Source organism: Martes martes (genome assembly GCF_963455335.1).
Source record: "Martes martes genome assembly, chromosome: 10".
Taxonomy (NCBI): Eukaryota; Metazoa; Chordata; class Mammalia; order Carnivora; family Mustelidae; genus Martes; species Martes martes.
Genome location: NC_137898.1, coordinates 14,857,718 through 14,882,499, shown reverse-complemented (window position 1 = coordinate 14,882,499; position 24,782 = coordinate 14,857,718). Strand labels below are relative to the sequence as shown.

The following is a 24,782-nucleotide window of genomic DNA, read 5'->3' as shown; positions in this document are numbered from 1 at the left end:
ATATTTGGGAATTTTCCAAAGATCTGTCTGTTACTGTTTTCTAATTCAATTACATTGAGGTCAAGAGAATATACTTTCTATGACTTGAATATTTTTAAATTTGAGACTTTTTATAATGGTATATCATGGTAAATATTCTTTTTATTTATTAATTATTTTATTAACATATAATGTATTATTTGTCCCAGGGGTACAGGTCTGTGAATCATCAGGCTTACACATTTCACAGCACTTACCGTATCACACCCCCTCCCCAACGTCCATAACCCAACCACCCTCTCCATACTCCCCTCCCCCCAGCAACCCTCAGTTTGTTTTGTGAGATTAAGAGTCTCTTATGGTTTGTCTCCCTCCCAACCCCATCTTGTTTCATTTTTTCCTTCCCTACCCTCCAAACTCCCCACTCTGCATCTCAAATTCCTCATGTCAGGGAGATCATATGATAATTGTCTTTCTCTGATTGACTTACTTTGCTCAGCATAATACCCTCTAGTTCCATCCACGTCATTGCAAATGACAAGAGCTCATTTCTTTTGATGGCTGCATAGTATTCCATTGTGTATATATACCACATCTTCTTTATCTATTCATCTGTTGATGGACATCTAGGTTCTTTCCATAGTTTGGCTATTGTGGACTTTGCTGCTATAAACATTTGGGTGCACGTGCCCCTTCGAATCACTACATTTGTATCTTTAGGGTAAATTCCCAGTAGTGCAATTGCTGGGTCATAGGGTAGGTTTATTTTCAACTTTTTGAGTAACCTCCATGCTGTTTTGCAGAGTGACTGCACCAGCTTGCTTTCCCATCATGGTAAATATTCTAAGTACATTTAAAAATAATACATATTCTTCTATTACTGACTGGAGTGTTCTAGAAGTGCTAAGTTTTGTTCATAATGCTATCTAAGCCTTCTATATCCTCACTGATATTTTGTCTACTTATTGTATCAATGACTAAGAGAATAATGTTGAAATCCCCTACTTTAATTGTAAGACTCATTTGTTTTTCCTTACAGTTATATTGGTGTTTGCTTTATGTATTTTGAAGCTACATTATCAAGTGCAAAAATGTAGAGAATTGTCATATCTTCTTGATAAATTGACCCCAATATCATTTTGAACTTATCTTCTTTATCTTGGTAATTTTGTTGCTCTAACATATGTTTGGTCTGATGTAATAGAGCTACACCATCTACCCCTTTGTTAGTATTAGCAAAGCTTATCTTTCTTCAGCCTTTCAATATTAAACTATTTGTGTGTCTGTATATTTAAAGTGTGTCTGTATATTCAAAGTGGGTTTCTCAATGGGGTATATTGATCTTACTTTAGTCACAATATCAATTTTACCTTTTAGGGGTATTTAGATGTAGAGTGATTACTGATACGCTTGAGTTTAAATCTACCATCTTGCTTTTTGTTTTCTTGTTGTTCCATCTGTTTTTTTTTTTTTTTTTTTTTGGTCCCATCTGTTTTTGTTCATTTTTGTTTCATTTTCTCATTTCTTTGAATCAGTCTTTGGTTGAAAACTGTCCCAGGGAGTTTATTTGTTTTTTGGGGGAGGGGGAGGCACTTCTAGCTTGCTGAGTAGTAGAAAATTAGTAGGAAGAGAAATCCTCAGAAAAAGAAATGCAGGTGGTGGTAGTGAAAGTTGGCTGGTAAGAGCAGGGTAAAACAGAGTAACAGGAAAGCAGTGCACACACTACATTTTCTGAAGTGCCTAAAGTTCACCAAAGATATTATTTAAAAAAAATTTGTTTACTTATTTGAGTGAGAGAGAGAGACAGTGAGAGAGGGAATACAAGCAGGGGGAGTAGGGGAGGGAGAAGCAGGCTTCCGCTGAGCAGGGAGCCTGATGCAGGGCTCGATCCCAGGACTCTGGGATCACGACCTGAGCCAAAGGCAGAAGCTTAACGACTGAGCCACCCAGTTGTCCCCAAAGATATGATTTTTTAAAAATTTTTTCTTTTTTCTTAATGTTTTATTTCTTTTCAGCGTAACAGTATTCATTGTTTTTTCACCACACCCAGTGCTCCATGCAATCCGTGCCCTCCCTAGTTCCCGCCACCTGGTTCCCCAACCTCCCACCCCCCGCCCCTTCCAAACCCTCAGGTTGTTTTTCAGAGTCCATAGTCTCTCATGGTTCACCTCCCCTTCCAATTTCCCTCAACTCCCTTCTCCTTTCCATCTACCCTTGTCCTCCATATTGTTTGTTATGCTCCACAAATAAGTCAAACCATATGATACTTGACTTTAAGCCTCTTTCTTGCTGGCTAGTAATTGGAGAGGCAATCTCATGATGTGGTGGGGTGCCCAATGAGTAAGTTGCTAAGGCTCATTTTAAATGACTGTTTCTAAATCAGGAGAAAATACAAATATGATTCAAGTAAATAGCTGGGAATATTAGGACAAGGTATTATATTATTTATCAAGGTAGCAGTATCAGCTTTATAACTTTACCTCTTGGCTTTATCCCAGGGATTAAATGGTGGACACAAAAGTGCAGTGAATTGAAGATGGTAGGATAAGGTGGGACATTATGCAGCAGTGAATTGAAGATGGTAGGATAAGGTGGGACGTTAACAATCAGAAACCATTTCAAGCTAGGACACTTGTATTATTTATGTTGAAATACATATACATTTTCTAAAGAAGTAAATTGTTTGCTTTATGGATGGTGGCTTACATGTTATGTTTATTTATGGACAACTTTAGGAAGAAAGTGAGATTACAAGGTATAGAGATAAAGACAGATAAAATAGTAGATTTGGATGTAATTTCTTAGATTATACATGCTATACATACTTTTCATATTCTTTTTTAAATTAACAAAAAAATGAATGTCTTTTTATCTGTTTATTCATCTCCACATAATTTCTAAGGTTCGTTATTTTCCACTTATAAAGTATGGAAATATAAGTAAATGTAAATTTCCCATCCACTCCAGATTCCTATGAATGAAGAGATTCCTCATCCAAAGATTTTGCCTGCATATAAAAGCATGCACATTTGTACATATGTATACACTGTTACAAGTAATGTAAAGGAAAGCTTACCTTATACACACCTCTACTTCTGGCTTATTTATTTATTTATTTTACTGAATGATATATACTGTTGTATAAATTTAAGATGTACTATGTGTTAATTTAATACATTTATATATTGTAACGAGCATCATTGCATTGCATATTGTAATATGACTGTCATTATCATATTACATAATTATAGTATAGTGTTGTTATCTATATTCATTATATTATGCATGGGTAAAATAGTAGTGCATTCATGTTGTTGCAAATGACAGGTTATTCTCCTTTCTTATGGCTGAATAATATTTCATTGTGTATATATGCCACATTTAAAAAAACATTAGCCCATCTATTTTGAGCAGGGGCGGGACCAAGGCAGAGGGAGAGAAAGAATCCTCAAACAGAATCCCCACTGAGCATAGAGGCTGATGCTGGGCTAGATCCCAGCATCATGACCTGAGTGGAAATCAAGAGTGGGTTGCTTATCTGAGCCACCCAGGTGCTCCTACATCACTTTTTTCTTATCTATTTATCTCTTAATGGGCATTTAGGAATATATATATATATGCTACTGTAAATAATGTTACAATAAACATGGAAGTACAGATCTCTCCTCAAAACTATTTTCATTTCCTTCAGGTGTATACACGGAAGTGGAATTGTTGGATTCTATGGTAGACATATTTTTAATTTGGGGGAGAGCCTCCATACTGTTTAATAGTGGTGGGACCAATTTACATTTCCATCAACAATGTAGAAAGGTTTCCTTTTTTTCTACATCCTCACCAATACTTCTTGTCTCTTGTCTTCTTGATTAGAGTCACTCTAACAGGTGTGAGGTGATATATTTTTGTGGTTTTGATTTTTATTTTCCTGACAATTAGTGATGTTGAACATCTTTCCACTTGCCTGTTGGCCCCCATTTTGTTGTCCTCTCTGGAAATAGGTCTATTTAACTTTTCTGCCCATTAAAAAAAAAAAATTTATTTATTTATTTAAGCTTTTATTTTAATTCCAGTATACTTAATATACAGTGTTGCATTAGTTTCTTTCAGGTGTACAATGTAGTGATTCAACATTCCATATATTACTCAGTGCTAATTAAGATAAGTGTACACTTAATCCCCTTCACCTGTTTCACCCATCCCCACACACATCTCCCCTCTGGCAACCATCTATTTGTTCTCTATAATTAAGAGTCTGTGTTTTTTGGTTTGTCTCTTTCTCTTTTTTCCTTTTGTTCATTTGTTTTTTTTCTTAAGCCACACATATAAGTGAAATCATATGGTATCTGCCTTTCTTTGACTGACTTATTTCACTCATTTCATACTCTCTAGGTCCATCTATGTTGTTGCAAATGGCATATGGCCAAATAATATTCCATTGTATATATATACACCACACCTTTATCCATTCATCTATCAATGGACACTTGGGCTGCATCCACTGTTAGGTTAACAATGTTAATTCTTCTGATCCATGAGCATAGACTGTCTTCACATTTGTGTTTTCTTTGATTTCTCTCAACAGTCCTGTGTTTTTCATTTTACACATCTTTCACTTCTTTGGTTAATTTTATCCCTAAGTATTTCATTGTTTTTGATGCTATTTTGAGTGGTGTATTTTTCTTTATTTCTTTTTCAGATGTTTCATCATTAGTGTAAAAGAATACAACTGCAACTTTACTGAACTGTTGATTAGTTCTTACAATTTTTTGATGGGCTCCTATATATAAAAGCATTTAATCAGCAAAAGTGGCAATTTTAGTTCTTCCTTTCCCATTTGGATGTCTTTTATTTCTTTGTCTTGTCTAATTCCTATAGCTAGGACTTCCAGTACTATGTTGAATAAGTTTGGTGAGAGTGAGCAAAGTTGTCTTGTTCCTGATCTTAGAGGAAAACTTTTCCATATTTCTTCATTGAGTATAATGTCAGCTGTGGGTTTGTCTTATACAGTCTTCATTATGTTGATCTATGTCCCTTCTATACTCAATAAGTTAAGAGTTGTTTTTTTTTTTGAAAAAAGTGTTGTATTTTTTAAAAAATCTATTTATTTATTTTTATTTTTAAAAATAAACATATAATGTATTTTTATCCCCAGGGGTACAGGTCTGTGAATCGCCAGGTTTACACATTTCACAGCACTCATCATAGCACATGCCCTCCCCAATGTCCATATCCCCACCACCCTCTCCTGTCCCCCCTCCCCCCAGCAACCCTCAGTCTGTTTTTTGGGATTGAGTCTTTTATGGTTCGTCTCCCTCCCAATCCCATCTTCTTTCATTTTTCTTTTCCTACCCCCTAAACCCCCCACATTGCATCTCCACTTCCTCATATCAGGGAGATCATATGATAGTTGTCTTTCTCCGATTGACTTATTTTGCTTAGCATAATACCTTCTAGTTCCATCCATGTCATCACAAATGGCAAGATTTCATTTCTTTTGATGGCTGCATAATATTCCATTGTATATATATACCACAGCTTCTTTATCCATTCATCTGTTGATGGACATCTAGGTTCTTTCCATAGTTTGGCTATGGTGGACATTGCTGCTATAAACATTCGGGTGCACGTGCCCCTTTGGAGCACCACGTTTGTATCTTTAGGATATATACTCAGTGCAATCGCTGGGTCATAGGGTAGCTCCATTTTCAGTTTTTTGAGGAACCTCCACACTGTTTTCCAGAGTGGTTGCACCATCTTGCATTCCCACCAACAGTGTAGGACGGTTCCCCTCTCTCCGCATCCTCGCCAGCATCTGTCATTTCCTGACTTGTTAATTTTAGCCATTCTGACTGGTGTGAGGTGGTATCTCATTGTGGTTTTGATTTGTATTTCCCTGGTGCCGAGGGATGTGGAGCATTTTTTCATGTGTCTGTTGGCCATCTGGATGTCTTCTTTGCAGAAATGTCTGTTCATATCCTCTGCCCATTTCTTGATTGGATTATTTGTTCTTTGGGCATTGAGTTTGCTAAGCTCTTTATAGATTTTGGATACTAGCCCTTTATCTGATATGTCATTTGCAAATATCTTCTCCCATTCTGTCAGTTGTCTTTTGGTTTTGTTAACTGTTTCCTTTGCTGTGCAAAAGCTTTTGATCTTGGTGAAATCCCAATAGTTCATTTTTGCCCTTGCTTCTGTTGCCTTTGGCGATGTTCCTAGGAAGAAGTTGCTGCGGTTGAGGTCAAAGAGGTTGCTGCCTGTGTTCTCCTCAAGGATTTTGATGGATTCCTTTCTCACAGTGAGGTCCTTCATCCATTTTGAGTCTATTTTCATGTGTGGTGTGAAGAAATAGTCCAATTTCATTTTTCTGCATGTGGCTGTTCAATTTTCCCAAAGGTGTTGTATTTTGTGAAAAAAAATTTTCATGTTTATTGAGATGATGTGATTTTGCTCCTTGTTTTTTAAAGTCGAATATTTCATATGTAATTGTATCACTTCAAAACACATAGCTCTAACTCATTTAAAATCCTATTTAACGTGGAAAATATTGATAAAAAATGATTTCTAAGCATTTGTTATTTTAACTAGTGCTGCAACAGTAGATACATTTTGTGTTAGCTGTGCCTTCAATTTTTAAAGCTTTCTGCTTTTAATATTCTTTTAAAAATATTTTACTTTATAGTACAACTTTTCATGTGTTGAGGCATCTGTAATGTATGTGCATTTCTTCTGGTAATATGAAAGTGATATAATTTATTTTTATAATTTATGATGGTAACTTTTAGATTGCATATAATAAAATATTTCTTGAGTTATTGTTTTCAAACTATATCATTATAAAAGATGTTAATTAATATTAGGCTTTTCCTACATTTATATTTCTTATTTTCCTTCCATAGGCTCATTTTAATAGATTATATTATTATCCTTGACACGCCTAGTGGCAAATTTCCTATGTCTTAGAATATGCCCACATATGAAATGCTGTATATATCACATTTAATCAGTATTTAATAGCTCTCTATACTGAAAGAAGGAGATTGGTAAGCAAGAGAACCTGTAAAACTCTGTCTTCTTTTATGTTTGTGTTAATTATATTATCATATTATTATTAGTCATATTAATATCATTATTGATTATATTAATATTGTTATACCACCATTTCCTATAATCACCACAGCTTTTTATTCTTGAGCCCATACATAAGGGTATTCACTCAAATCAATGTAAGGTGGGAGGAAATTGTTGAGCATTTTGAGAATGATCAGACTTTTCTCCTCTTAAAGAAAAGGAAGTCCAGCCAAAGTACTAGAATTTCATGTTTTTTCCTTAAGATATTTTGTGTGCACCTGGGTGTTATATGCAAACAATGAATCATGGAACACTACATCAAAAACTAATGATGTACTGCGTGGTGACTAATGTAACACAATAAAAAAAGGAAAAAAAATATTGTATGCTTTTCAATTCAGTAACATGGCAAAATATTAAAATCAATGCACAGAAATCAGTTGCATTTCTACACACTAACAATAAGACACAAGAAAGAGAAATTAAGGAATTGACTCCATTTATGACTGCACCAAAAACCATAAAATAACTAGGAATAAACCTAACCAAAGGTAAAGGATCTGTACTCTAAAAACTACAGAGAACACTGATGAAAGAAATTGAGGAAGACACAAAGAAATGGAAAAACATTCCATGCTCATGGATTAGAAGAATAAATATTGTTAAAGTATCTATACCACCTAGAGAATCTACACATTCATGCAATCAGTATCAAAATACCATCAATATTTTTCACAGAGCTGGAACAAATAATCCTAAAATTTGCATGGAACCAGAAAAGACCCAGAATAGCCAGAATGTTGAAAAAAAAATCTGGTGGCATCACAATGCCAGGCTTCAAGCTCTATTACAAAACTGTAATCATCAAGACAGCATGGTACTGGCACAAAAACAGACACACAGATTAATGGAACAGAACTGGGAGCCCAGAAATGGACCCTTAGCTCTATGGCCAACTAATCTTTGACAAAGCAGGAAAGAATATCCAATGGAAAAAAGACAGTCTCTTCAATCAATGGTACCTGGAAAATGGATAGCCACATGCAGAAGAATGAAACCAGGACATTTTTTTCACACCATACACAAAGATAAACTCAAAATGGATGAAGGACCTCAATTGGAGACAGGAATCCATCAAAATCCTAAGGAAGAACACAAGCAGCAACCACTTAGACTTCCACCACAGCAACTTCTTGCTGGACACATCTCCAAAGACAAAGGACACAAAAGCAAAAATGAACTATTGGAATTTCATCAAGCTCCAAAGCTTCTGCACAGCAAAGGAAACAGTCAACAAAAATAAAAGGCAACCCACGGAATGGGAGAAGATCTAATTTGCAAATGACATATTAGATAAAGGGCTAGTATCCAAGATCTATAAGGAAGTTATCAAACTCAACACCCAAAAAACAAATAATCCAGTCAAGAAATAGAAGACATGAACAGATTTTCTCTGAAGAAGACATCCAAATGGCTAAAAGACACATGAAAATATGCTCCACATCCCTTGGCATCAGGGACATACAAATCAAAACCACAATGAGATACCACTTCACACCAGTCAGAATGGTTAAAATTAACAAGACAGGAAAAAAAAACAAATGTTGGTGAGGATGTGGAGAAAAGGAAACCTTCTTATACTTTTGGTTGGCATGCAAGCTGGTACAGCCATTCTTGAAGACAGTATGGAGATTCCTCCATAAGTTAAAAATAGACTTGCCCTATGACCCAGCAGTTGCACCCTACCAGGCATTTATCCCAAAGACACAAATGTAGTGATCCAAAGGAGCACCTGCTTCCCAATGTTCAGAGCAGCAATGTCCACAATAGACAAACTATGGAAAAAGCCAAGATGTCCATTGACAGATAAATGGATAAAGAAGATGTGGTTCATATATAAAATGGAATATTACTCAGCCATCAGAAAGGATGAATACTTAGCATTTACATCAATGTGGATGGAACTGGATGGTATGCTCAGCAAAATAAGTCAGAGAAAGAAAATTATCATATGGTTTCACTCACATATGGAATATAAGAAACAGCACAGAGAATCATAGGGGAAGGGACAAAAACTGAATGGGAAGTCATCAGAGAGGGAGGAAAAACCATGAGAGAATCTTATAGGAAACAAACTGAGGGTTGTTGGAGGGAGGGTGGGTGGAGGGCTGGAATAATTGGGTGATGGGCATTGGGTGTTATATATAGTTGATAAAATATTGAACACTATATCTGAAACCAAGTATATATTGTATGTTGGTTAACTGAATTTAAATAAAAAAAAGAAAAAAAAACGTTTTGTGTGTTTTTACTGCTTAAATACAGATCTTGTTACGTTTTTGTTAAGTTTTTTACATGCAACATCTCTCTTCTTTAGAGATACCAACTATTTGTATGTTAGATCTTCCTTTAGTCCTAAGTAATCATATTTTTCTATGAACATTTTGAAGTTGTAGCTTATTTTTAAATTTTATCTTTTTAACCTTCTCAAATATCTTCCATGATTGCTCTAAGGAGAGTCTATATTACTTTTTTGTTTTGTTTCATGTGTTGACAATTTTCATATAATTTCTTTCCTGGGATTAGCCAGCCTACTTAAATTTAAATTATATATATATATATATATTTCATTTTTTTCAATATTGCTATTCCACAGAATGACTTTTTTTAATTTTAAAAGTGTATTAAAGAATTTTCTACATATTTTTCTGTGAATAGAATGACTTTTCCTCTTATTTTCTTTTCCCTTTTTAGATTTAATAAAATGTCAATAAAATGTTTTTGTTGTTTTTCTTATTAGTTTTAATTGGTTTTTAAGAAGAATTTTCCTTCCATCCTTAATCAAATGTATAGAACATAATTTTAATTGCTAAATATACACCATTATGAATTATAAATTTTGGGGAGGGGTCATTTTCAAGTAATTCAACAAATGCACAATGACAATTATTGACAACCTTCTGAAATAGATAGCTAAAATGAACTACCAATAAAATATTATAAGGGTTGAGTAGAAGGGGTTACCAACTCTTCTCTCAACAATAAGGTCTCAGAGAAGTTGGTGATTGCAATACTTTAATCTGTTTCACCAGACTCCACATTTGCTTCTCTTTTGTGTGACCCTTCCATCCCAAAGATCTTCCTTGCTTCTGCTTCTGCTGATCTCATTAGCACTGCCCTGGAATACCTTTCCTCTAACTTCAGTTTATCTAAATTTTGTTTATTTTTCTGAGGTAATTCCTTCCTTGAGTATTTTCTCCTCTATTCCAGTTTTATAGTGATCTGTCCCTTCTTTGGAGTCCATGGACTGTGTGTTTTTTGTTTTTTGTTTTTGTTTTTGTTTTTGTTTTTGTTTTTTTGCCTAGAGATTAAAAAAACCTGCTGTTTTATTTTAATGTCTAGGTATTATGTCTAAACTATGCTATGAAGCCTGATAATAATACAGAACATTAATGAGCACTGATTCTGTACTGGACACTCATTAAGTAGTTTAAATGTAGAGCTGTGAATTGTGTAAGACTGATGAATCTCAGACCTGTACCTGTGAAACAAATAATACATTATATGCTAATAAAACAAACAAACAAACAAATAAATGTATCACTTCATTAAATCCTTCCAAGATCTCTGTGAACTAGACACTGTTGTCTTCTTTAGTTTAGGGATTAAGAGAATGAGGTGCAGAGAGACTTAAAAATATGCTTTAAGTGACACAAGCAGTAAAGCAGTGGAATTGAGATTAACACCAGGGGATGTGTCTCCAGAATCCAGGCAGCAAACTACTTCCTCCAAACTGGTCCTGGGTGCTCAATGCATCACACCCCACTGATAGAAAAGAGAGCTCCTTTTGGCATGAAGGATGCCAAAGCAGGGGGGCAATCCCCTTTGTTTTCTTAGGAATCCTCTCTTTGAGAAAAGACACAGTTTTGAGATAATACTTGGTGCAAGTGCCACTGAGATTATGTTAATTTTGTCCCTTTAGGTGTAAACGCTTGAGGTTTTAGTTCTTTGGGGACCTGACACCAAACTACTGAAAACTCCTGAGAACTATTGGAAACTCCTTGTTCTGTGCAGTATGTATATTAATGTGTAGGTCAATTAGGATCTCTTCACTTGCAGGCTCTTCAAGATGGAGATCTGTTCTCTTCACCATGTATTTAGAAAGTCATGCCTCTTGGAAGAGGTTACCACCATGAAGGAAGTTGAGTATTCCTTTCTTCTAGAAAATGGTTGTTTCCTTTGAAGCAGTTAAGGGAGCTACATGAAGGATATCCTTAAAGAAGTGAGTACAGTGCATTTTGGAAGATATGAAGTTTTTGAAATTTGGTAGAGAAACATCAGGATGAGCTTAAATGACAGGAAAATAACCTTCCTAGCTCAGGCTTTCTAAATAGAGCAGACTGGCATTTTGTTTACATTCTCAGGAGACTAAACAACTGGTTTGTGTCACTTTCTTTTTAAAACTGAATTTCCTGTTTAGTTTTGCATAATATAGAGATACTGCAATGTCTATGAAGATTTCTAAGGCCACAGAATGTAGGTATGCAAGGGACATAAAGATTATCCTCCTTGTCTCAAAATAGCTTATATTTAAATAAGAGAAGAGAAGAGAAGAGAAGGAGGGAAAGAAAGAAAGAAAGAGAAAGAAAGAAAGATGGATGGGATGGGATCAAAACTAGGAGCAGCTTGTCTATTCTACCCTCTGAATCCCCACATACCTATATTAGTGTATTTGGATTGGCATTAACATTTATGCCATGGCTGATGCTCCTATCATAAGCCTAGAATTGTCTTTGTTACTGATGAAATCATACTTTAGATTGTATTGAGCAAATAATTATGACAATGCTAAAAGAATCAAGTTGAATGGATACAGTCACTATTTATATCCTATATCAAGCTTCACATGTAATTATTGTACAATATGAGTAGCATTTTGCTTTTATTTTATTTAGAGGACATTAGTTGAAGTGATAGTAAATGTTACTTAAAACCAGATTTTTTTTTTTAAAGATTTATTTATTTATTTGACAGAAAGAGAGACAGTGAGAGAGGGAACACAAGCTAGGGGAGTGGGAGAGGGAGAAGCAGGTTTCCCGCTGAGCAGGGAGCCTGATGCAGGACTCAATCTCAGGACCCTGGGATCATGGCCTGTGCCGAAGGCAGACGCTTAATGACTGAGCCACCCAGGCACCCCAAAACCAGAATTTTCATACAAATTTTCCTACATAGTGATTGTCTCTTTGGAAACCATTTGATTTCTTCTTCCTGAACTAATGAGACAAAAAGTAGTATTTTCTGCATGGTGCTCCTTGCACAAATCATTCCCCATGCACAAATCATTCCCCACTTGATATTTTACTCATTACTATAATTGACATTGTCTGACAGATGTCAGGATAAGTGTCTTAAAAGAAGTTTATATGATGTATAGGGAATCACATAAAATAATAATATGTTATTTTGGTGCAAACAGATGCTTGATTTTCTGTACAACTGTCATGGCATTTCCATTTTGCTGTCCAAAATTTGCAGATCACTTGTTCTTACACACAAGACCTCTCCATCTCTTCTATGGCATCGTATTCTTTTATATCAGTAACTGCTTTACTAATTGTGTGCATTATCCTTTCCACATCCTGTTATCAATGCAAGTAGAGTATAGACTGATAAACACACCTATGAATTGTGTCTTAATAATATTAGAATGGTACTGATCCTTCAGTGAGAACAGGGACTCCGTTGCTTAGTCTTTCCCAGATGTCTGATGTAACCATCTGAATATCACATTCGTGAGATTTTACAGTACTTCCAGTAAAAGTATTAACTGAGTTTTATTATCCCATAACACAGTAAAATGAAATGTGGAGACCAATTCCCATTTCAAATACACCTTGAGGGAGGTTTCGACAATGTAGTTGGACTCCTCTTTTTCTGGGAGAGAGTACTGAATCCAAAGAGATCGGGAGTGAATTATCCAAGTTTACACAGTGTCTATGCACAACTCCTAGACCTAGTACGTGGACATCCTGTCTTCCAGTTCAACAATAATTCAATAATTGCCTATTATAGGCCTGTTTAGGATAATCTGTCATTTGTATAAAACATTATTCCTAAGTGCTAGTGATTGTTTTTCCTTCTTGTAACAGATTGCAACTGACCGATGGAAGATAAGAATCAGACAGAAGTGACTGAATTTCTTTTCTTGGGCCTCACAGATCACCTCCAGCATCAGATTGTCCTCTTTGTCATGCTTCTCTTTGTCTATGTTGTCACCCTGGGGGGTAACGTAGGGATGATCATTCTCATGTGGACTGATCCAAGACTCCACACTCCTATGTACTTTTTTCTCAGCCACTTGTCCTTTGTAGATATTTGTTCTTCTTCTTCCATTGCCCCCAAGATGCTGTGTGATATCTTTGCGGAGAAAAAAGACATCTCTTTTGTGGGTTGTGCTGCACAGATGTGGTTCTTTGGCTTCTTTGTGGCAAGTGAATGTTTCCTCCTGGCTTCCATGGCATATGACTGGTATATGGCCATCTGTAAGCCCTTGCTGTACACACTCATCATGTCCCAGAGGGTCTGTGTGCGGCTGGTGGTAGGGCCTTACACCATAGCTCTTATAAGCACAATGACCCATACAATTCTCACTTTTTGCTTACCCTTCTGTGGTCCAAATATCATCAATCACTTCTTCTGTGACATTTCTCCACTGCTGTCTCTAGCATGTGCAGACACATGGATCAATAAATTAGTGCTGTTCATCTTGGCTGGAGCTATAATCATACTCAGTGGCCTGATCATCATGGTCTCCTATATTTGCATCCTGGTGGCCATCTTGAAGATCCGGACTGCTGATGGGAGGCAGAAAGCTTTCTCCACTTGCTCTTCTCACCTGACTGCTGTCTCCATCCTCTATGGGACTCTTTTCTTTATCTATGTTCGGCCTGGCTCCACTTCCTCCCTGGATATCAATAAAGTGATTTCTCTGTTTTATACTGTGGTAATCCCCATGTTGAACCCCCTCATCTATAGTCTGAGGAACAAGGAAGTGAAAAATGCATTCAGGAGGAAGTTGGAAAGGAAAAATTCTCTAATGGTCTTGGTAAAATAGAACTCTGTTGTGTTGTACTGTAGATGTTGGTACAGACTGTACAGGAAAGCAATCGCTGAAGTCGAAGTCAGAAACTGCATGTGAGTCCATGCTCTGCCAGCTTATAGATGGCTTGAAAAATGGAGTAGTTCTTAAATATTTTTCTGCAGTATCTTATTGTCTGTGACATGATGAGTGTTTCAAAACAATATAGAGATGGACTGAGAACATAAATGTGAAACTATACTGGAAGAAAACTTAGGTGACTATTTGTGCAATCATGGGTGTTTGAATACTATTTAATCCAGACAAGAAAACCAAAAGTTGTAATTGAAAGTTCGAGGTAGCACAAACAATATTATGAGGGAAATAATAAAACAAGAGAAAATGTTTGTACACATGTGCCAAACAATGGGATAATACCCCCATTATTCAAAGAGCAATCTAAAATTCAGAATGAAAAAGAAAAACAATAGGGTACCTGGGTGGCTCAGTCAGTTAAGTGTCCGCCTTTGGCTTGGGTCATGGTTCCAGGGTCCTGGGACCAAGCCCCACATTGGGCTCCCTGCTCAGTGGGGAACCTGCTTCTACCTTTCCCTCTCCCGTTGTAGCTCCCCTTGCTTGTGCTCTCTCTCTCAAGTAAATAAATGAAATCTTAAAAAAAAGAAAGACAACAAATAAGAGAGCAAACAAGTGCATAGGCAAATCACAAAATAAGAATGCAGATTGCCAAACATGTAAAGAAAGCATGCTGAATGTCATTACTGGTCAAGTAAATGAAAAGATATTAAAATATCAGTGTAGTGTCTTTCAATATAGATGAAATATTGTTAGTTTTCTATGACGGTGAAGGTCCTATTTGGCCATGTATCATCTTATTTCCTGCTGATAGTATGAATAATCGATTTCCACAAAGAATTTGGTAGTTTCCTTAAAAAATGATAAATTAATATGGTATTTGACCTAAAAATCCCTCCTTTAGAATCTAGTTGACAGAAACATACATGCCAATGAATAAGATTACACATATTTTAGCATCATGTATGGCAAGGAAGAATAAAAGAAATTATTTGACTATCCAACACTAGAATAAAAGCACATTTTTTCTCCTGTGAAATGTACAGTAAATGAAATGACTGGATTACTTAATCATGGACTGACCTGGAGACAATTATTGTATGCAGTTACTATTAGGTAAAACAAAAACAAAAACAAAAACAAAACAAAACAACAACAAAAAAAAACCCCAAGTTGAAGATCAGTGTGCTGCTATGATCATTAAGAAAAATGGCAAAACCTAGGTAATGAATAAAATGTTTATATACATGAAGGTGTAAATGAACAATAGAGAGAACTTATAAAGGATGCATAAGAAGCTGTTGACATTATCACTTCAAGGTGAGTTGCATGGACGTAGGAAAGGAGAGGTTGTATTCAAACACATTTGAACTATAGCCTCTGATGTTAGTTGGGATCCATTTGGATGGACCATGTTCATCATATGATAGGTGCTGCTTTGCTCATCTCACTTTATTTATTGGAGAATCTGATGGAACCCAGGGCATTAGGGCAGGCCTGGATACATGCTCACATGGTGCCTCTTGTGCAAGTGTTCCCTCTTTATTAGGTTCCACAAATAGACCAGGAGTTCTTTTTCAAAAGCCATAAGATTCTTTTTTCTTTTCAACTTTATTTTATTTTTCAGTGTTCCAAGATTCATTGCTTATGCACCGCACCCATTGCTCCATGCAATACGTGCCCTCCTTAATACCCACCACCGGGCTCACCTAAACACCACCCCCCGCAAAAACCCTCAGTTTGTTTCTCAAAGTCCACAGTCTCTCATGGTTCATCTTCCCCTCCAATTTCCCCCAACTCACTTCTCCTCTCCTTCTCCCAATGTCTTCTGTGTTATTCCTTAATAACACAAGTAAATGAAACTTACTCCACAACTAAGTGAAACTACAAGATAATTGATTCTCTCTGCTTGACTTATTGCACTCAGCATAATCTCCTCCAGTCCCATCCATGTTGATACAAAAGTTGGGTATTCATCCTTTCTGATGGAGGCATCATACTCCATTGTATATATGGACCACGTCTCCTTTATCCATTTGTCTGTTGAAGGGCGTCTTGGCTCTTTCCACAGTTTGGTGATAGGATTCTTGTCACCGGTGAGATGGAATGCCTCATGAGGCTCAAGACCTGCATGTCCCCCCCACTGAGGCTTGTAATAAACTCCGTGTTGCTTCTTTCCCTGGGATGATATCTTTCATCATAGAGTCTGTTGTATCCTGTGGTCCAAGAGGCAGGGCTGCTTCTACTATACCTGGACCTGCTGTGGAGCCTTTCCTGCTCTGCATCCCACTTTTCTGAGAAGTCAGATATAATTCTTACCTTTTTCCCTCTGTAGGTGTCATGTCATTTTGACTCTACCTTCTTTCAAGATTTTTTCTTTATTTTTAACTTTCTGTACTTTGAAAATTATATGCCTGGGTATAGTTTTTTGCTGGCCTTCATTCTGCTTGGTGTTCTTTGAGCTCCCTGGATCTATGGTTTGGTGTCTATTATTAACTTGAGGAAAACAGTCATTGTTTCAAATATTTCTTCTATTCCTTTCTCTCTTTCTTCTTCTGATATTCCCATGATAAATATGTTACACTTTTTGTAGTTGTTACCCTATAGACCTCACTTAGATATTTGTCCCTGATTCTGTTTTTTTTTTTTTTCTTTTTCCTTTTCAGTGTTTGAAGTTTCTATTGTTATATCTTCAGGCTCATTGATTTTCTCCTCAGCCATGTCTGGTCTGTTAATGAGCCCATCAAAGGCATTCTTCATTTTTGTTACAGTGTTTTTGATCTCCAGCATTTTAATCATAGTTGATTTAAATTCTTGGTCTGATATTCCTACATCTTTACCATGTCTGATTCTGATGCTTGCTCTGTCTCTTTGGATCATGTTTTTGCCTTTCCGTATCTGCCTTTTATGATTTTTTTTTTTTTTTGCCTTTTATGTTTTTCCAATAGTCAAACACAATGTTCTAGGCAACAGAGGCTGCTTCAAACAGTCCTTTTAGCAAGGTGGTCGTAAGGTGTGGAGGGGAAGAAGCATTCTGTAGTCCTCTGATACGTCTCAGGCTTTTGGTGGAACTATGCCTCTGGACTAAGAGCTTCAAAAGTGTTTCTCAGTGTTTTTCTCCCTTGTAAGTTGGGACAGGATGACCATAGTGGACTGGAGTGGTTATTTCCTTTCTCCAGGTGGAAGGCTAGGGGAGGCTAATTTGGCCATTTCTCTTTCCCCAAATTCATCAGGCTCTAAGAGGACCCCAGCTGGGGATTGCATGTTTAACTAGTTTCTCCTGAGGGCAGCTTTATTAAGAAGCACAGAGCACTCTGAGAGATTTCAGAATGCTTCAAGGGAGGGAAAAATGAAACAAGATGGGACTGGGGAGGAGACAAGCCATAAGAGACTCTTAATCTCAGGAAACAAACTGAAGGTTGCTTGGCAGGGGGAGGGAGAGTGTGGCTGGGTTATGGACTTTGGGGAAGGTATATGTTATGGGGAGTGCTGTGAATTGTGTAAGACTGATGATTCACAGACCTGTACCCTTGAAACAAATAATACTTTAGATGTTACTTAAAAAAAAAAAAAAAAAAAAGAATGCTTCTTCTTCTCCCCTGATGTCCCCTGCCGGGAGCACAAGGGGATTTTTCTCTTATATTTACTGTGGGGACCTGGTCAAACTCCTGGAGGTAAAACTCACTCTATTGTTCTGTTCATTTTTTCCTATCAAGGCACTGGTGCCCATGGCAGTTTCCTCTTGTGAGTAAACTGTGACTCTGCATTCACCTCTCCATCTCTCCAGTCTTGGGGTCAGTGGTTTGCTCTGTGTCCCCCCTCTCTTACAGATCCAAGAAGAGTTATTGATTCTTCAGTATCTTTAGCTTTTTACTTGTTAGGACAGATTAGTGACTTCCAAGATCCTTATCTGTAGAGCTAGGAACGTGAAGTCCCTTTATGGCTTTTGCAATAATGTTTTCTCTGGCTGAGATCTCTCATCTTCCAGTATGTGCCTGGGGAACTCCACACCTTTCTGCCATGGCTTGAAGCTCATTTTCTCTGTGATTTACCTTAACTTATTGATTACTGACTGAATCTGTTACCATCCCTACCCCACCAGGAAACTTAGATTCCTTTTACTCTGATCTAACCTTTTTTGTTATCTATAACACTCATCACCTTCCAACCTATAATATGTCTAAATTGATTTTTAAATTTATAGCTTATTATCTTCCCTCATTAAAGTGAAATTTCTATATATGCGTGGTATTTTATTAAACTGATACATCTCAACCACTCTTTGGGCATAGTGTATGCTTGATATTTATTCAATGGTCAGATGATGTGACTTTCAAGTAGGAGAAAAAAGTCTGACTCTTGTGATGGGTGGGTAATCTCACTATTATTTGGTCATTACACAGTCTGAAGCTATTCTTTTGGTGGTTTGCATTCTTGATGTTTCAGAGTCTAGTACAAATGAGTGCTAGACTTTCTGTCTTCAGATAATCGGAAGGTCTTAGAACACTTTAATTCCATTCAACCTACTCTTGATTTGAATGTTTATTGTTATTATTTATATCAGTTTTCTATGAAAGAAATTATTATAAGTTTCTATTAGTTACTATCTCTGTAGTTACTCACATCTCTATTTTTCCATTGAAGTACATGTCTCTCCATAACCCCGAGATTCCATAAGATATAATACTCCTTCTGACTAATGAGCTGATTTGTATTATCTTTACTCAGGGAATTTTTTCTCTGAAAAAATTCTCTTAGATTTTGCTTGTTTGGATATGCATCTATTTCACCTTCATACATAGTTTTACTTGGTGCAGAATTCTCGGTTAGATGCTACTTTTTTCAGAAATTTAAAGTTATTCTATTTTCCTCTATTTCTTTTATTTGTGTAAATAACTTGGGTATCAGTCTCATTGCTTTACTTCCAGTAAAGGTATTATTAAGTGACTTTTATTATCCTATAACACAAAAAGATGAAATGTGGATACCAATTCCCATTGGAAATACACCTTGAGGGAGGTTTCAACAATGTAGTTGGACTCCTCTTTTTCTGGGAGAGAGTACTGAATCCAAAGAGATCGGGGGTGAATTGTCCAAGTTTACACAGTGTCTATGCACAACTCATTTTACTTAAAATCTGGTTTGTTGGTTGTTTTTTTATTATTTTTAGTTTGTTTTGAGAATAACAGGTAGCCTTACTTTTACTTGCCATCAGATCAAAAGTATATAATGTAATTTAAATTGCTAAATATAAGCCATTACGAATTATTACAAATTATTTATTTTCTGCTAATTCAACAGTTAGGCAAAATCAGTTATTGACAATGTACTGAGATAGATACTTAACTGGGATTAAAAATAAGCTTCAGTGAAATGTTATAGAGGTTAACTAGAGAAAGATATCAGGTCTTCCCATCGGATAAACAATAAAGTTTCAGAGAAGGTGGGGTTTGCAATACTTTAATCTATTTCATCAGACTCTACACTGGCTTCTTTCTTGAATGTAAACCTTCCATCTCAAACATTTTTCTTGCTTCTGCTCCTGCTGATCTCATTAGCACTGCCCTGGAATACCTTTCCTTTAACTTCAGTCTACCTAAATTTTATCTTTCTAGAGTAATTCCTTCCTCTATTCCATTTGAGTATTTTCTCCTCTATTCCACTTTTACAGTGATCTGTCCTTTCTTTGGAGTCCACAGATTGTGTTTTATTTTGCCTAGAGATAAAAACAAAAAACAAAAACAGAAACAAAAAAACCCTTCTGTTTTATTTCAGTGTCTAGGTATAATGTCCCTAACTATGCTATAAAGCCCTGATAATAATACATAACATTAATGAGCACTGTTTCTGTGCTGGACACTCATTAAGTAGTTTAAATTTATCACTTCATTAAGTCCTTCCAAGATCTTTGGAAGCTAGACATCGTTATCTTCTTTAGTTTAGAAATTGAGAGAATGAGGCACAGAGAGACTTAAAAATATGCTTAAAGTGACACAAGTAGTAAAGTACTGGAATTGAGATTAACACCAGGGGATGTGTCTCCAGAATCCAGGCAGCAAACTACTTCCTCCAAACTGGTCCTGGGTGCTCAATGCATCACACCCCACTGATAGAAAAGAGAGCTCCTTTTGGCATGAAGGATGCCAAAGCAGGGGGCAATCCCCTTTGTTTTCTTAGGAATCCTCTCTTTGAGAAATGACACAGTTATAAAATAATACTTAGTGCAAATGCGACTAAGATCATGTTAATTTTGTCCCTTTAGGTGTAAACGCTTGAGATTTTAGTTCTTTGGGGACCTGGCTCTAAACTGTTGAAAACTCCTGGGAAAGCGTCCCTTATTCTGTGCAATATGTGTGTTCATGTGCAGGTCAAACAGCATCTCTTCACTTGCAGGCTCTTTAAGATGGAGATCTGTTTTCTTCACCATGTATTTACAAAGTCATGTAAATACTTTGGAAGAGGTTACCACCATGAAGGAAGTTGAATATTCCTTTCTTCTAGAAAATGATCATTTCCTTTGAACCAGTTAAAGGAGCTAGATGAAGGATAACCTTAAAGAAGTGAGTACAGTGCATTTTGGAAAACATGAAGTTTTGGAAATTTGGTGGAAAAACATCAGGATGAGCTTAAAGACAGGAAAATAACCTTTCTAGCTCAGGCTCTCTAAAGAGAGTAGACTTTGGCATTTTGTTCATATCTTTCTGAGACAAAACAACTGGTTTGTTGTGACTTTTTAAAACTGAATTTCCTATTTGTTTCTTTACAATATCGAGATGTGACAATGTCCATGAGGATTTCTAAGATCACAGAATGTAAGTGTGAAAGAGGTTTGGGATCATCCTCCCTGTTTTTTAGAGACTCAGAATAACTTATTAAAATAAATAAATAGGAAATGAGGGAAAGAAGAAAGGAAGGAAGGAAGAAAGAAGGGGGAAGGAAGGAAGGAAGGAAGGAAGGAAGGAAGGAAGGAAAAACGATTGAATCAAAATTAGGAGTAGTGTGAGTGTACTACCCTGACATGCCCCACACCTATATTGCCATATTCAAATTGCCACATTCAAATTGCCACAAAGAAAACATTTCTGCTCTGGGTCATGTTCCTAACATAACCTCAGAATTGCCTTTTGACCATTGAAAATACATTCATATAGCATTAAGCAAAGAATCATGATAATGATAATATTATTATAAATTGAATAGATACAGTCACTACTAATATCATATATCAAGTTCCACATGTAATTATAATTTCAGAGTAGCATACTGGTCTTATTTTCTTTTGAAGAGGACACTAACTGAAGTGACAATGCATGTTATTTAAAACCAGATTTTTTTCATTTAAGTTATCCTACATAGTGATCTTTCCTAGGAATTTTGAACAACTTGATTTTTCTTCCTTTACTAATGAGTCAGAAACCAACATTTTCTTGAGGGTATTCCTTGCATAAAGTATGATGTATTTGATATTTTACAGACATAATTACAATGACGGTTTTAACAAAAATATTGTGATTGCTTGACAGAATTCAAGATAAATAACTCAAAAACACTTTATAGAATATATGGGAAATCACATAAAACAATTCTATGTTATTTAGGTGCAACAGAGGCTTAATTTTCTATACAATTTCCAACATTTGCCAGATCACTTGATCTCTAAGGGAAGACCTCTCTATTTCTTCCATGACACCATATTCCTGTATATGAATCAAATCTTTGTCAATTGTGTGTATTATCCTTTCAACATCTTGCAATATGTGGGAGTAGGGAATAGACTGATAAGCGCATCTATGAATTGTGTCTTAATAATATTAAAATGGTACTGATCCTTCAGTGAGAACAGGAACTCCGTTGCCTAGTCTTTCCCATATGTCTGATGTAAGGATCTGAATATCACATTGGTGAGATTTTACAGTACTTCCAGTAAAGGTATTATTAAGTGACTTTTATTATCCTATAACACAAAAAGATGAAATGTGGATACCAATTCCCATTGGAAATACACCTTGAGGGAGGTTTCGACAATGTAGTTGGACTCCTCTTTTTCTGGGAGAGAGTACTGAATCCAAAGAGATCGGGGGTGAATTGTCCAAGTTTACACAGTGTCTATGCACAACTCCTAGACCTAGTACGTGGACATCCTGTCTTCCAGTTCAACAATAATTCAATAATTGCCTATTATAGGCCTGTTTAGGATAATCTGTCATTTGTATAAAACATTATTCCTAAGTGCTAGTGATTGATTTTAATTATAAAAATTGTTTTTCCTTCTTGTAACAGATTGCAACTGACCGATGGAAGATAAGAATCAGACAGAAGTGACTGAATTTCTTTTCTTGGGCCTCACAGATCACCTCCAGCATCAGATTGTCCTCTTTGTCATGCTTCTCTTTGTCTACGTTGTCACCCTGGGGGGTAACGTAGGGATGATCATTCTCATATGGACTGATCCAAGACTCCACACTCCTATGTACTTTTTTCTCAGCCACTTGTCCTTTGTAGATATTTGTTCTTCTTCTTCCATTGCCCCCAAGATGCTGTGTGATATCTTTGCGGAGAAAAAAGACATCTCTTTTGTGGGTTGTGCTGCACAGATGTGGTTCTCTGGTTTCTTTGTGGCAAGTGAATGTTTCCTCCTGGCTTCCATGGCATATGACCGTTATATGGCCATCTGTAAGCCCTTGCTGTACACACTCATCATGTCCCAGAGGGTCTGTGTGCGGCTGGTGGTAGGGCCTTACACCATAGCTCTTATAAGCACAATGACCCATACAATTCTCACTTTTCGCTTACCCTTCTGTGGTCCAAGTATCATCAATCATTTCTTCTGTGACATTTCTCCACTGCTTTCTCTAGCATGTGCAGACACATGGATCAATAAATTAGTGCTGTTCATCTTGGCTGGAGCTATAATCATACTCAGTGGCCTGATCATCATGGTCTCCTATATTTGCATCCTGGTGGCCATCTTGAAGATCCAGACTGCTGATGGGAGGCAGAAAGCTTTCTCCACTTGCTCTTCTCACCTGGCTGCTGTCTCCATCCTCTATGGGACTCTTTTCTTTATCTATGTTCGGCCTGGCTCCACTTCCTCCCTGGATATCAATAAAGTGATTTCTCTGTTTTATACTGTGGTAATCCCCATGTTGAACCCCCTCATCTATAGTCTGAGGAACAAGGAGGTGAAAAATGCATTCAGGAGGAAGTTGGAAAGGAAAAATTCTCTAATGGTCTTGGTAAAATAGAACTCTGTTGTATTGTACCATAATGTTGGTACAGACTATACTGGAAAGCAATTGCTGAAGTCGAAGTCAGAAACTGCATGTGAGTCCATGCTCTGCCAGCTTATAGATGACTTGAAAAATGGAGTAGTTCTTAAATATTTTTCTGCAGTATCTTATTGTCTGTGACATGATGAGTGTTTCAAAACAATATAGAGATGGACTGAGAACATAAATGTGAAAATACACTGCAAGAAAACTTAGGTGACTATTTGTGCAATCATGGGGGTTTGAATACTATTTCATCCAGACAAGAAAACCAAAACTTGTAATCAAAAGTTCAGGGTAGCACAAATAATATTACAAGGGAAATAATAAAACAAGAGAAAATGTTTGCACACACGTTCCAAACAATGAAGTTGTATCTCTGATAATGAAGGAACAGTCTAAAATTCAAAGAAAAATATAATAGATAAATGGGCAAACAAATGAACAAGCAATTCACAGAAATGGGTATCCACATAAGAAGATTGTGTGGGAAAAAAAAGTTTACTATCATGACGTCAAGAAAATGAAAGGAAATTAAAGGCCAATGCAGTGCCTTTCAATATAGAGAGAATATTGTTAGTTTCCTATGAAGATGAAGTTCCTATATGGCCATGTCCACTCTTACTTCCTGCTAATAGTGTGAATACTCCATTTCACAAAGAACCTGGTAGTCCCCATATAAAATGATAAATTTGTATGGTGTCTGACCTAGAAATCCCTTCTTCAGAAATCTCTAGCTCACAGAAATATAAACGCCAATGAATAAGATTAGACATATTTCAGCACTTTGTATGGAAAGTAAAATAAAAGAAATGGTGTGTGTATCCACCATTATAAGAAAAGTCAATTTTGTGTGTGTGGATGTGAAATGCACAGCAAATGAAAAGACTAAGTAATTATGGACTGACCTGGAGATTGCATGCAGTCACTGTTGGGTGAAAAAAAAAAAATCAAGCGGTAGACCAAAGTGTAGCTCTGATCATTAAGAACAAGGGCCGATGCTATATAGTAAAACGTGCATGTGCGTGCAGGAGCAAGTGAACACTGGAAGGACCTTATAAAGGATGCACAACAAGTTTTGATGTTGATTACTTCAACAGGAGTAATGTTGAGGTGGGAGAGGAGAGGTTTTAGTCATGCACAGTTGAGTTGTTGCTTGATCGCCCCCCTGCTTTTACTTGGGATCCATTTAGATGGAGATCCATTTATATCTTATGGTTTTTGCTTTGCCCATTTTACTTTATTTGTTGGAGGCTCTGATCGGACCCAGTGCATTAGGGCAGGGCTGGATACGT

General features: G+C 36.5%; 2 pseudogenes across 2 annotated transcripts; both read left to right on the top strand.

Moving 5' to 3' along the window:
• The first annotated feature begins 13,210 nt into the window (after positions 1 to 13,210).
• LOC308351135 (olfactory receptor 5G3-like) lies at positions 13,211 to 14,144 on the top strand (annotated as a pseudogene). The gene has a single exon. The product of its transcript is annotated as an olfactory receptor 5G3-like (transcript).
• Positions 14,145 to 22,512: 8,368 nt separating this feature from the next.
• On the top strand, positions 22,513 to 23,446 carry LOC308351137 (olfactory receptor 5G3-like; annotated as a pseudogene). Its single transcript has one exon. The product of its transcript is annotated as an olfactory receptor 5G3-like (transcript).
• The last annotated feature ends 1,336 nt before the right edge of the window (positions 23,447 to 24,782 follow it).